The 14,282-nt window shown below is 40.2% G+C and overlaps 1 protein-coding gene across 1 annotated transcript in view; it reads left to right on the forward strand.

The window, feature by feature from the left end:
- The window catches only part of SPATA17 (spermatogenesis associated 17), a 243,061-nt gene extending 231,610 nt beyond the window's left edge, over positions 1 to 11,451 (forward strand). The window contains exon 11 of the mRNA XM_061382208.1: positions 10,633 to 11,451. The gene's annotated coding sequence lies outside the window, so the exon portion shown is untranslated. The remainder of the gene's footprint in view (positions 1 to 10,632) is intronic.
- The last annotated feature ends 2,831 nt before the right edge of the window (positions 11,452 to 14,282 follow it).

Consider the following 14,282-nt stretch of genomic DNA (forward strand, 5'->3'; position numbering starts at 1 on the left):
TGACCAAAAGTACCATAAATGGTTCCACTGAAATGGCCTGACACCATTGCCCTAGTCACAAGTGGTGAGCCAGTGTTGGGAGCCCAAGAAAAAGGGCAGCTAGCATGAAGAGTGAGTGATAAATGGTTTGAAGAATGAGTGGTTTAAAGTAGTTTGGTATGAAGGCTGTACTCTGAGGGAAACAGTGATTTGTCAGACCACTTAGAACCCTCCTGAGATGTTGAACTTGAGACATATAGACATAGACCAGTGAGCATGGAGCAGACATGTAGACACCCTCAGATACAAAAGACATTTGCAGTTCTTTGCTGAACAGGGAGCATCTGCTTGTAAGCGTCTATCCAGCTCATTGTCTTCACTTAGTAAGTGACTTCTGATTGAAAAACAAGTATCTGATTCATTTGATTATGAAATTTTAGAGTATTCCTCCTAGCCCTTTGAATCTTTAATAACAATTAACAATCTGCTAGGTATTTTGGAGATCCTGGGCCAGTATTTGTTAATTCCGACCTTAGCATGAACTTGTAAGACAATTGCTAGAATTAGAAAAAGTCTGAACATTGCCTACTTCAAAGTTACATGACAAGTCTTATGATTCAGTCTGTAATGTTGCCCTTCTCATTATGATAGTCTAAGCTAGAATTTTTTTAACTGTTTGGTTTTATGAGGTATTGTGTAAGAGCTTATAATTTGTGAAGTTTTATATGAAGAGGATTAAGAAGCAAAGACATCACTTTGCCAACAAAGGTCCATATAGTCAAAGCTATGGTTTTTCCAGTAGTTGTGTATGGATGTGAGAGTTGGATGTAAAGAAGGCTGAGTGCCAAGGAATTGATGCTTTAAAATTGTGCTGAAGAAGACTCTTGAGACTCCCTTGGACACCAAGAAGAGCAAACCAGTCCATCCTAAAGGAAATCAGTCCTGAATATTCATTGGAGGGACTGATGCTGAAGCTGAAGCTCCAGTACTTTGGCTACCTGATGTGAAGAACTGACTCACTGGGAAAGACCTTGATGCTGGGAAAGATTGAAGGCAGAAGAAGGAAGTGGCAGAGGATGAGATGGTTAGGTAGCATCAGTGACTCAGTGGACACGAATCTGAACAAACTCTGGGGGATAATGAAGGACAGGGAAGCCTGGCGTGCTGCAGTCCATAGGGCTGCAACGAGTCAGACATGACTTAGCAACCAAACAACAGCAACATCTGAAAAAGATTCATTTTTAAAAAAATCATTGTCGATCCTTTTCTATCCTTTTCTTTTAAAAAACAGTTACCATTCATTTAGAGCCAAATTTGGTAAATATATTGGGAATTATAAGTGCTGCTACTGCTGCTGCTAAGTCGCCTCAGTCGTGTCCAACTCTGTGCGACCCCATAGACGGCAGCCACCAGGCTCCCCCGTCCCTGGGATTCTCCAGGCAAGAACACTGGAGTGGGTTGCCATTTCCTTCTCCAATGCATGAAAGTGAAAAGTAAAAGTGAAGTCACTCAGTTGTGTCTGACTCTTCTCGACCCCATGGACTGCAGCCTACCAGGCTCCTCTGTCCATGGGATTTTCCAGGCAAGAGTACTGGAGTGGGGTGCCATTGCCTTCTCCGATAATAAGTGCAGGTTTGTAGAAAACTCAAATAAGTTAATAATAACAAACTTTTAAAAATAAGACATTTATTGCAAGGAGAGATTTGCTACATTTGGGGGTAGGGGCATAGAAGTAGAATAGAAAAATATGTTATTGGATGTTATGAATTATTTTATGCTGTGAAGTGTAAAAAGTTGAGTAGAAGTAGATAGATTCAGAACAGATCAGAGTCCTCCGAAACTTTATGCATTGAGTCTGTGCATGCATGTATGCTAAGTTGCTTCATCGTGTCTGACTGTTCGCGGCCCCATTGACTGTAGCCTGTCAGGCTCCTCTGTTCATGGGATTCTCCAGGCAAGAATACTGGCGTGGGTTGCCGTGCCCTCCTCCAGGGGAGCTTCCCAACCCAGGGTCACATCTCTAATGTCTCCTGCATGGGCAGGGAGATTCTTTACCACTAGCGCCACCTGGGAAGCCTGCATTGAATTTGTACCAGATAACAAAATGGATGATTCAACTATGAAATTTCATTTACTCTAGAAGCCACTGATGAAAGAAAAAAACAGGATGTTATTGGTAAGTGGGGAGTGTATAACTTGGCCTCTTGTTGTGATGGTTTCTAACTTTACTAAACCTAGTTTCACTCTACCCCGATTATTTTTTTTTCTTTTTTTATAGGATTAATTACTTTATTGTAATGGAATCAATAATTCCTGCTCTTTTCTAATAATAATCTTAAGAGACTGGAATCTTACTATAATTGTGCTACTTGTACTCACAATATTCAGGGAATCCATTCTTTTAAAATAACTTTCAGCACTAGATTATGAGCTATTGCATAGCCTTAGTGCTCCAAAGTTACCTGTCCTGGAAACTCAGAAGCAAAACTGTGGGTAATACAAAATTGTGAATTGCCTGCTCCAGTCTGCAAGTTTCACCTGTAGTGAACTAACTTCCTCTCTATCCTTCTCTCTCTCTCTCGTGTTATAACACTACACCCAAGAAAAAGAATTCCTGCTGTTGATACATTCTTGAGAACTGCAAAGTATTTCATGATTCAGAATGCCAGTTTTATCTGTCTCACTGATACCCAAACTCTTGAATGATTCAAGTGCTCTGTAGCCAATTTATGTAATATATTCGTTTTTCATCATCCCACACCCCTGTCCACCCCATACATACATTTCTGATAACTATAGAGGTATCCAGATGAACCAAATATGACTTCACATTGACGAGAAAGAAGAATGAGATATGGCATCTTATTAGAGAATATAACTGGGGGAAGCAGTCTGTTTCTTCTGAAAAACTATTTAACTATCAATTCATCAACTTATATATACTTTCGTTCCTACATTCCCTATATGAGCTACTCAAGGAAATTAGCAAGACCTAGTGTTTGATTAAAACTGGTGATAACTCCATCACCCATCTTATTCACCTAAATGAACTTTGTGTGAATATTGACCATTAACACATCAAGAGCACTGTGGATGTTCAAAGGCATCTACCTTGACAACATTCAGAATGGGATGGGGTTCTATCCTAGTGTTAGAGCAGACAAAAAATACATCATCACCTGTATTAGTTTGCTCAGGTAGCCGTAACAGAATAGCGCAGACTGCCTGGCTTCAACAACAGAAATTTAACTTCTCATAGTACTGGAGGCAGGAAGTTCAAGATAAAAGTGTCAGTATGGTTTATTTCTGGTAGGCATCTCTTCCTGGCTTGCAGACTGCTCTTACTGTATCTTTGCATGGCCTTTCCCGTCTGTACATGCACACACCAAATCTCTTCCTCTTCTAATAAGAACACCAGTCCTTATTGGTTTAGGGCTGCATCTTTAAGACCTCATTTAAACTTAATTACCTGCTTAAAGTTTCTTTCTTTAAATGCATTCACATTAAGGATAGGGCTTCAGCATATGAATTGGAGGGCGTAGAAGTCACATTCAGTCCGTAACATCATCCCAAAGATGGAAACCTATCTTCAACTTTATCACACTGTAGATTAAGGTGACTGGCACTTCCATTAACCGTTGTCCAGAAGCCAAAGTAAATCTTTTTTTAAAGAGCATCTTGAGTCACTACATGTTTCATAAGCAATGAATATATGCAATGAAAAACAAATGAACAAGATAAAACCTAGGAGGGGGAAAAGCCTTACTGAAATGAAGATATTATCTACTTGATAAAGAGTCCAAAATTCTGGTCATAAAGATGCTAACCAATCTCAGGGAAAGAGTGAATGAACTTGGAGGGAACTTTGACAAAGGGATAGAAAGGATAACAAATATCAAATGAAAGTCACAAAACTAAATATAATAGCTGAATTGAAAAATACTAGAGGAATTCAACAGCAGCCCAGAGGAAGCAGAAAAAGAATGAGTGAAAAAAAAAAAAAAGAAAAAGAATGAGTGACCTGGAAGTGAGTGCAATGTAACTAAACAAACAAAGTAGAAAAAAGAAAAAAATAATTTTAAAAGTGAAGATAACCTAAGGGATCTATGGGACAACATGAAGTGGAACAAATTTCACATTATAGGGGTCTCAGAAGGAGAAGAGAGATGGAAAGAGGCAGAAAACTTATTTGAGTAAATAAGGGCTGAAAACTTTCCTGACCTTTCTGGAAGAAGATCCAGGAAGCCCAGGGAGTTCAAATAAGATGAGCCCAAAGAGATCTACACCAAGACACATTTATAATCAGAGGTTAAAAACAGGGAATCTTTAAAGCAGCAAGAGAAAACTAACTTGTTCCATACAAGGGAACCCCTATAAGAGTGGAAGGTGGTGGGAGGCAGACAAACCAAAGCCCTAGAGAGTACCATTCTCTCTGAAGATGGCAGCCACTCCCCTGCCCCACCCATGAGACGGCAGACCCAATACAAGAGAAGCTGGACATGTTTCCAGGAAAATTCTCTACTTGAGGTGTTGACAAAGATTTCAGTTGTCAAAACACTGTGAAAATCGTAAGTGCAACCGGACCTGGGTTCTTCCCTTTGTTGGCAGTTTGGGCAACTCTAATGGCTGTTGCAGGTTGGCTCTGTCTCTCAGCTCTGCGTGATCTTGGCATCATTTCTTAACCTCTCTAAACCTCAGTTTTCTCATCTACAAGAACTAGAAGAATAATACTTTCCTCTCAGGGTTATTAAGAGGACTGATTACATGTTAAAATCATTTAAGACTATGCCTCTAGTTCAGTAAGTGTCTCAATAAATGATTGTTGTTATTTTTATTGCCAGAGTACTCCCTGAGGATAACTGAAAGGAAAAAAGTGTGACAGCTTGAAACAAGGACACACAGCTACTGCTTTCCATGCCCATATTTTCCTGTCATCCCTATCTTTCTCCTCTCCCTCTAACTGACTTTCCATCTTAAATCTTCTCCTGCTCTCACCCTGCGAAAGGCTCAGAAGTCACCACCAGTTGCTTAGAATGAAAATGGGAGTGGAGCAGCTGGAAGATCTATTTCTATTTCTGTTACACAACGTTAAGTCTCCAATCTCATTTTTTTTTCCTCATAGAAACACTATGAAACTTGTTTCTAAAATTTTGTTCTCATTTTGGAGAAATTGGGATGTGTGTTGGACTGGATTTTTTGTACTAGCCCTGGACACCTAACCACAATAAATAATGTAGAGTTATTTTCAGAGGTAGGTGCTTCACAAGTTCAAAAAGAAAATTTGGTACATACCTGTCTTTTGACATGGGACTTCTTGTGCCACATTATTAAGACTTAAATTTCATACATGTACAAAATGTTCAGGGTAATCTCATAAAGTGAAAACCCATATGTAATTGTATTTTCATTTTAGCTTTCATTACTCAAGCTACAAACACACATAAGAAATAGAGCATTTTACATTCAAAAACCCCTGATCCTATATTTTGATAATATTCAACTGCAAAAATAAGAAAAATAAAAGACAAGCCTTGACAGAGAGATGTAAACCTTAAGGGTAAATGAGAAAGTAAATAACAATCACCTCTATAATAAAACATTTATTTTACTAAATTTCAACCATCTACAGTTGATTTCAGGTATTCAAGATGTGTTTGAATGTACTTATCTATCTGGCTGTTTGACTCAATATTTACATTGAAAATCAGTGATGTTTAATAATTAAGCATCATTTGCATGGTGTAGTTCAAATGTTCAAATTATTCTAATTAATATTTCCAAAGCCATAAGGATAGGATTTGTTATCCCCATATTCAGATGAAATTAAGCCAGAACAGGTAACTAAACAAATGTCATATGGAAAATAGCAAAACTGGGATTGGACCTAGTACAGGTCATCAGCTCAGGCTCTTCGCTGTTATTTTGGAACGGCACCCCCGGCGGTGGTTGCTAACAGTCCTCCAGAGACCCTGCCTTTGCTTCTTTCGCAGGAAACAGCATCCTGGAACCGAGAGCATATATCAATCTTCTCCTTCCTTTTAGTGAACAGTTCCACTCTTTGGCGCAGATCAAGGTGGTGATGGTGATCTCTTTTGCTGTACTTTTTAAGGTTCAGCAAAACCAGCCCATTTCCTTGTGCCTACTGTTATGAAGAAAGAAAGTGTTGTGTTTTTGTTTTGTTTTTTCATTGCAGCGAGTGACTTCATTTTATAAGGCAGGGCAAAAGCAAGACGGCAAGAAAAGGAACATGAAATCTCATTTTAGGAATAAAGAAAACAATCATTTCAAACAGTCCCTAATTATGTGTAAGTACATGTGTGTAGAATAAAAATGTAGAATGCAATTAAAGCATTCGAAGTATCTCGACAAAAATTACACATGGGAATTCTATGGTCCCACATCTTTACGGCCGTTCTCTCTCAAGTCACTGGCTTATTGTACCAGAATATCCTCCCTTTAAAGAAAAATAAGCAGAAATAAAGAGACCAGCTCAGCACCAAGAAGAGGGGAAAAAGTGAGAATAACATATTGGGAACAGAAACTGCAGTCTAACTAGTGCCTTCCCACCTTCATTACCATCCTTCCAAATAAATCTCCCTGCTCCTCTTGAGCTGGCAAATAAAAAAATCAACCCACAAGATATATGTGCGTGCTTCTCCTGATGAGCATCACCATCCATCTACAGGACGTCCCACATGCCAGTTTGAAGATGGGCTAGAGGGAGAATTAAAGACTTCAGAAAGTCCACAGCATAATCAAGAAGGCTTTTTTCTTCTGACTACACAGCTTTCATCTCTGTCTTGTGTGATTTTCTCCCCATCTCCTTCACTCTGTGGCAAAGACCCTGATTGCTGATGGGACATTAACTGATCATATAGTTAACCTTCCAGGGCAACCAATTGGTTTCAAATCTATGGTACCAGGGCCTTTGATAAGTTGCATTTTTGGCAAGGACTGTTAATTCAGGTATATCCACATTTACACATTAGAATCTTTTTTTAAAGATTTTTTTTTAATGTGGACCATTTTAAAAGTCTTTATTGAATTTGTTACAATATTGCTTCTGTTTTATATTCTGGTTTTTTTTTGTTGTTGTTGTTATTGTTTGGCTTTGAGGTATGTGGCATCTTAGCTCCTTGACAAGAGATTGAACCCACGACCCCTGTATTAGAAGGTGAAGTGTTAACCACTGGACCATGAGGGAAGTACCAGAATCTTGAATTGTGAGATTTTAAAAGATGTCCAGTTTCAATGTATTTTTTTAATTAAAAAATACTTTAAAATACTATGACAGGGTGCAGACATTGCCTCAAATTGGAATGAAATTTCAGTGGAAGAACTAAACATATTTACCTGAAATTGTTAGATATTTTTCTTTATTTTTAGTTTAATACAAGTAACCCTGCTCTTGAAGGTGATTTTTTTCATTGCTTGAGGTTTGATGGCATGTGGTAAATTTCCTAAAAAATTATTGATCTTTTTAGGAAATCTTCTTAGGAAAACTTCTCACACCTGCTGGGATTGTTTCTAAGATATACATATCCCTGCTTGAGTATTCCGAAGTCTTGAGAATAACTCTGCCTCTCAGGAGAGTATGTTCCATTCGAGGCTTTTTAAATTATGTACGATTTCTTTGTTATCTGAAGACTAAGACTTCATGTATTGGTACTAATTCAGTGCTTTAGAATGAATTGAGTTTCTTGTTCATATGCTGTCCTTCAGGCGTTTGGAAAAGATACCATGACTCACCTGAGATTTCTTTTCTCCTTAAATGTCTGTAGGTTCCAGAACTTCATCCTCAGTTTGTCTTTACTATTCCCTCTCCATGGCAGACGTCGCTAATCACAATCTTCATTTCTACTGACCAGACTTCAGAATCCTTCTCCACAGGGCTCCCCATGCAGCCACTATTCCATTTGAATTGGAATGTGCTGTGTGCTGTGTGCTGTGCTAAGTTGCTTCTACTGTGCCCAACTCTTTGCAAACCCCTGGACTGAGGAGATCCCAGGCTCCTCTGTCCATGGGGTTACCCCAGCAAGAATACTGGAGTGGGTTGCCATTTCCTCCTCCAGGGGATCTTCCTGACCCAGGGATTGAACCCGTGTCTCCTGCGTTGACAGGCAGAATCTTTACCACTGAATAACCTGGGAAGCCTTTGGAATGTGAATTGAACCATGAATTTAACCCTATTTGTTATTGTTGGGATTTTGGTTTCAATATGATAAAATTCAGTGAAGATGAAGGTGGAGAGTGGATTAAAGCTCTTTATTAATTTGAACACGCTCTAGTTTGGGTACTAGTCCAAGGTTGATGTCAGTGTTTCCTTTGAATTAAATTAAGGAATTATACAGGATGTCAACCATGCCCTTGATGATGCAGATTCCATTAAAAATAACTGTTTCTGAGCAGATCATTGGAAGCAAAATACCCACATTTGGCAAGAATCTCAGTGCTAGATTATTAAGAGAAGAAGGCAGTAAAAGTGAATGACTGAGTGGTATCTGTAAACATTATGTCAGAACTTTTGTTTGGCTTGGTTTAAGAAAGGATTAATTAGTTTCTATTCATTTTTATTCAAGTCCATATATTTCACAGCTTGTGTCAAACACCCACAGTCCAGAATATCCTCCCTTGACAGCTATGTATGCTTTCTGTTCACAGCAGGTTTCATTTAGGAGAGCTATTTCTTTATGAAATACTGAAAGAAGGTTTTTAGAAGAAGATCTTGCTTAGAAGCTTAATCTCCTTTTACACTCATCTTCACCTTCTGCCAAGAGAACTGGAGAATGTTCTCTCTTTGTTGCATGAGATCATGCTCATCTACTGCCAAACTTCAGAGAGGCCACCCAGACTACATATTTCTCCATCTGTCAGCACCAGGAAGCCTTTGCAATTTATGGATGGATAATTATCAATACAAGTTTGTGGCTCTTTCTCTGGGTGCAAGCTTCTGGGAAGAAGTTAGGGTGTGAAAATAGAGGGCCTATCTGTGATAAATCTGTGTTAAACTTGTTAGGTTTTATTTTATTTTTTAAAATAGTCAGGTTGCCTTCAAACAATAACAAAGCGCTGCATTTCTCCTCACTTGGCTTATGTATTCCGTATATGCTTGCTGGTGGCACAGACCAAAGAAACATCAAGTATCTCTGCTTATGGCTAGAAATCACTATAACAAGAGTTTGTTTACTTAGAACGATGGCCCAAATGCCTTTGCTTAATAAGAATGGAAGAACTATTACGTGAGTAAATCTTCCAGTCGGGGGCGGGGGGAGGGGGGACTCCAGGGAGATAGTTGGCCTGAAAGAAGGCCTTGGTGGCAAAATGGGTAAGAATTCTTGATAAAGAGTCCTGTTGACTCAAAGAGTGTTGGTACCATGTAAATCTTGCTAAACAGCCTGGTTTAGGAGGGAAGATGATTAAGTCTGTCATAAGTTTACTTTGAAGTGAGTATATGATATTTCAGTGAAAATGTCTGATAGAATGTGAAGTTATGAAGTGGTGGTTCTGGTGAAAAGTCGGGACCATAACTACAGATTTAGGCATCAATCAGGATGTAGATTAAGTCTGAATTACTGACAGGGAATTAGTTCACCAAAGTAGTTAAAAAGGAAGCCTAGGAACAGAGGAGAGAAGAGAATGTAAAGGAAAAAAAGTGGAATAATGTAGACTGTCACAGAGGCCTAAAGACAAGAGCGTTCAGAGAGGCCTTTATCATCACCTTCAAACACTGTCCCTGAAGATGATGTCAGACGGTTAGAGAGAAAAAGCTTATTTGAATTGCTTTTCTTTATCACTGGTGCTTTCAGTTGCTTCCAGTTTCATCCAGTAATCAAACCATTCTCAATGATTTTTGTCATGTGCTTCTGTTCATGGTTGTAATTCAGCTGTGCTGTGCTGTGCTTAGTTGCTCAGTCATGTCCGACTCTGTGATTCCATGGACTGCACACAGCCCGCCAGGCTCCTCTGTCCATGGGGATTCTCCAGGCAAGAATACTGGAGTGGGTTGCCATGCCCTCCTCCAGATCTTCCCAACCCAGTGATCGAACCCAGGTCTCCTGCATTGCAGGCAGATTCTTTACCAGTTGAGCTACCAGGGAAGTCCATAATTCAGCTAAGTGGTCATAACGAGGACATGAACTTAGAAGTCCTCTTGACTAAATGTGATGGTTGCATCATCTCTATTTCATGGCATCTCTGAGCTCCTTAGCTAAGGATAAGAATGGAGTTCTGGTTATGAAATGAAATCCCTTCCTATGATTGTAAAAAGTAAGGTTTAGGACTTTGGGATTATTAACATAGCACCACGATAGACTGAGCTAACTAGCTAAACTTTTGATTCATGTTGTATTGTATGTGCCCAATTGATTCAATGGATCAACAGGTTGTTACTTTAAAGAAATATATATGTGTGTGTGTGTGTGTGTGTGTATAAAGTATATAGTTCCTTTTAACAACTGGTTGTTAGCAAAGAGGAGGACAGAAAAGACAAATATTAATATACGGAATGTGATTTCTTCCAAGTGACTTGCAGAATAATGTAAACCTTTTGCTCATTGGTTATGAAGTTGATCCATCTTGTGAAAATTGTGCTCCTAATAACACAGAAGACCCAATAAACTCTTCACTTTTCTGTTTTCCATCTTGGCTCTTCAGTCTTGCAGTTGAGTTCCTGTTCATCATGCCAGAGATCAACTAAATTCTCAGAAACAGATGGTGTTCCCTTTACTACCAACTCATCCCTCTGTAGTTCTACAGTTGGCAAGGGCAGATGGAGTCACATCCTGAAATTAAACTTCTCACCAAATTCTTATAAAGTAAGCAGACGTGTTATTAATATGGACTTCTGGACGTGGAACAATACACAGAGATGATTGATTAGAAACGCTAATTAAAGGCAACAAAGTGGAAGGACTGAAGCAGTGAGTTCATTCTGAAAATAAGGAGCGGATTTATATCCCCTATTCTTTGAGTCACAAAACTGAATCAGGAATATATTCTCAGGTGGTTGGCCAAATGACCATTGCTTGCTTGTGGTTTTGCATTTATTCTCAGACATCTAAAACTGCCAGCAGATAAATCCAGCAGAACTCATAGATGATATATTAAGTCTCAGAAATATTTTTTTTACTTGGGTACAGAAAAATTGGAGCAGACTCAAACTTCTCTTAAGTCCACTGGTGTTTCGTTATCCAAAATTCACTTTAAAAAGGAAATCTAATGATATGCTGAGTGTGACAAGGAGCTTAGAGAGGTGATTCACTAGAAGAATTAGGAAAAAAAATATATGCTGTCCCCGTGGTACAAACTGTAAAACCAACCCAGAGCAGAAGGGAAATATCCAAAGCTACAGGCTGGTTTCGTCCGAGTCATTCCAAGTCAAGTCATTATTTAAATACCATTTTTAGTAACTCAAGCTCAGTTACGTTTTTGTTTTTGTTTTTGTTTTTTGCATCCTCCTAAGAGAACATTTGAAAACAGTGGACCATGACAGGGTTCCATTATGTAAATATATAAAATATTAAGAAATATATCTATTTTAAAAAACAAATGAATCAGGAATGAATGCATACAAGAATGAATGAATGGGACGATGACTTCAAAGGCATGAAGTTTACAAACATGCCACTGTTATTCCATGTTTTTGTTCGTTTTGCTAAGTTGTGTCTGACTCTTTGTGACCCCACGGACTGCCAAGCTCCTCTGTCCATGGGATTCTGTAGGCAAGAATACTGGAGTGGGTTGCCATTCCTTTCTCCAGGGGATCTTCCTAACCCAAAGATTGAACCTGCATCTCCTGCGTCTCCTGCATTGGTAGGCAGATTCTTTACCACTGAGCCACCTGAGAAGCCCATGGAGTATTATGATGCAGCCAAATAATAAAGCATGCAGACATGCTATCAGCCTAAGCTAGCATCAGTGCAGGTTACTGAAAGACAGAAAACTAGCCATCACCCTGGGATCTCTAACAATAAACATACTTACTTCAAAATCATTCACAGTAGTAAATTATGGAATATGTCCTAAACCTGGCATTCATTTTTCCTCATTAAATAAGTCTTCCAAAAAGGCTTTAGATCATTTAAAGCATCTGATCAAACAGGCTGTCTATTCACATAGCAGTTTATAAGTAAACAATATTTAAACCCATTTAAGGAGATTTCCAAATAACCCAAGGTCTAGAAGAGGTCGTCTGTTTCTGCCTCTCTGGATGTAACTACCTTTCAGCCCCTACGAGTCTCCAAGGCATGAGGTCTTGTAAACTCACTAATATTTAGGATGCTTTGGGGGACGTGACCACATCATTCCTGCTGTTTCTTCTTCTTCAAACCTTTATTACAGTTGTCAAGGAAATCTGAAGATTTTTCAAATGTCTAATCTCCCTGTCATGTTTTGAGAGGTTGAATTTAGACACCTTTTTTTCACCCTGTCTTTGCTCAAAAAGGCCCAGGATGACAGCCCCGCAGAAGCAGAAGATGGAAAAGGGCATTGAAAGTTCTTTTAGACTTTGGTAAGCTGAGAGTGATTAAAAGGAGAAAGGAGATTGAATGAGATCACTTTCCCAAAGCTTTACATGCTCTCTGATATAATGCTCTCAAAAGAGGCTTGTACAGTGAAGTCATTTTGGCTTTGGTGCTGTGCTTAGTGAAAGCCATGGATTTGAAGGAGCTTTCTGAATAGAGCTCTGTGGTAATACATCAATAAATCTGACCTATCATCGAGAGGAGCATTTTTAATAGCAGGCTTGGCAAGGGAAACAAAATTTGCAGATTACATGGCTACTTTATTTCATAGGAAAAAATAAAAACAATTATGCAATCCTTAATCCCTCTGATATAAGTTACTTTGCAATGACTGTCAGGGTCTAATCAGGATACAAAACCATGTAGCAATTGGAATGTGAGTTTAACATAGAAAAATAGTAACCATAGTGTAAGATCGGAGTGCCAAGGGTGGGCTAGTCAGCATATTTGCATGTGTGTGTGCTCAGTCGCTCAGTTATGTCTGGCTCTTTGCAACCCCATGGACTGTAGCCCACCAGATTCCACTGTCCATGGGGTTCTCTAGGCAAGAATACTGGAGTGAGTTGCCATTTCCTCCTCCAAGGGATCTTCCTGAGCCAGGGATCAAACCCGTGTCTCTTGCAACTCCTGCATTGGAAGGCGGATTCTTTACCACTGAGCCACCTGGGAAGCCCAGTAAGAAGTACAAAGAACTCTAAAGAATATAGGAATAACAGACAAAAAAGCAGCCACTAGCCCCATGGTTAATACACTAAATCTAAGGAAGAGAAACTGCCTGCTGGGGCTTTTGGAGGACTTGACTCTGGCTCAGCATTTGAAACCAGCAGAAAGTTGCTGTAAGTCTACCCTTTAGGGTGTTGGGGAAAGCTCTTCACAGGAGGTGGCTCTCTGGAGCTGCTCTGACTGCAAAACTGCTGTGGGGTGTGAAGGTTCCTGGCGGTGCTGCTGGCTGCCACACACTGCAAGAGTCAGACACTGGAAAGATTGTGGTGCAAGAGCTGGGTGCTCAGAAAGCTGCCCATACTGCTGAGGCCAAACTGCCCATGCTTCGGGAATCAGATACTGAAGATGCCACCTATACCACAGGGGACTTTCCAGGAAGCTCAAACAGTAAAGAATCTTCCTGCAATGCAGGAGACCCACTGGGTCAGGGATCCTGGGTCAGGAAGATTCCCCTGGAGAAGGGAGTGGCTACCCACTCCAGTATTCTCGCCTGGAAAATCCCGTGGACAGAGGGGCCTGGCGGGCTACATTCCATGGAGTCGCAAAGAGTCAAACATGACTGAGCAACTATCATTTCACTTCATACCACAGGGGGCTTCCCAGGTGATGCTAGAGGTAAAGAATCTGCCTGACAATCCAGGAGACACAAAAGACGTGGGCTTGATCCCTGGGTCTGGAAGGTTCCCTGGAGAAGGGAGTGGCTACCCACTCCAGTATTCTTGCCTGGAAAAGTCCATGGACAGAAGAGCCTGGTGGTCTACAGTCCCTGGGGTCACCAAGAGTCAGACATTACTGAGCACAGCCCCCACCGACACGTACCATAGGAGTCTGGCACTGAAGGAGTTGCACGTGCTGTGGAAGCCTGAGGCTGGAGAAGTCACCCAAGTTGGAGGAGCAGCCCCCACTCTAGGAACCTGCCTATGAAGCCAGGAAGCAAGGCCCTTCCTCCCTGCGACTCTCTATTGCCCTCTTGTGACAACACTTAACATCCCATCAGACAGCTGACAAAGGCAGACAGCTTACAGGTTGGGCAAGGAAGTGGGAGCTGAAATGTCATGA

This window comes from Bos javanicus, chromosome 16 (assembly GCF_032452875.1).
Source record: "Bos javanicus breed banteng chromosome 16, ARS-OSU_banteng_1.0, whole genome shotgun sequence".
Lineage (NCBI taxonomy): Eukaryota > Metazoa > Chordata > Mammalia > Artiodactyla > Bovidae > Bos > Bos javanicus.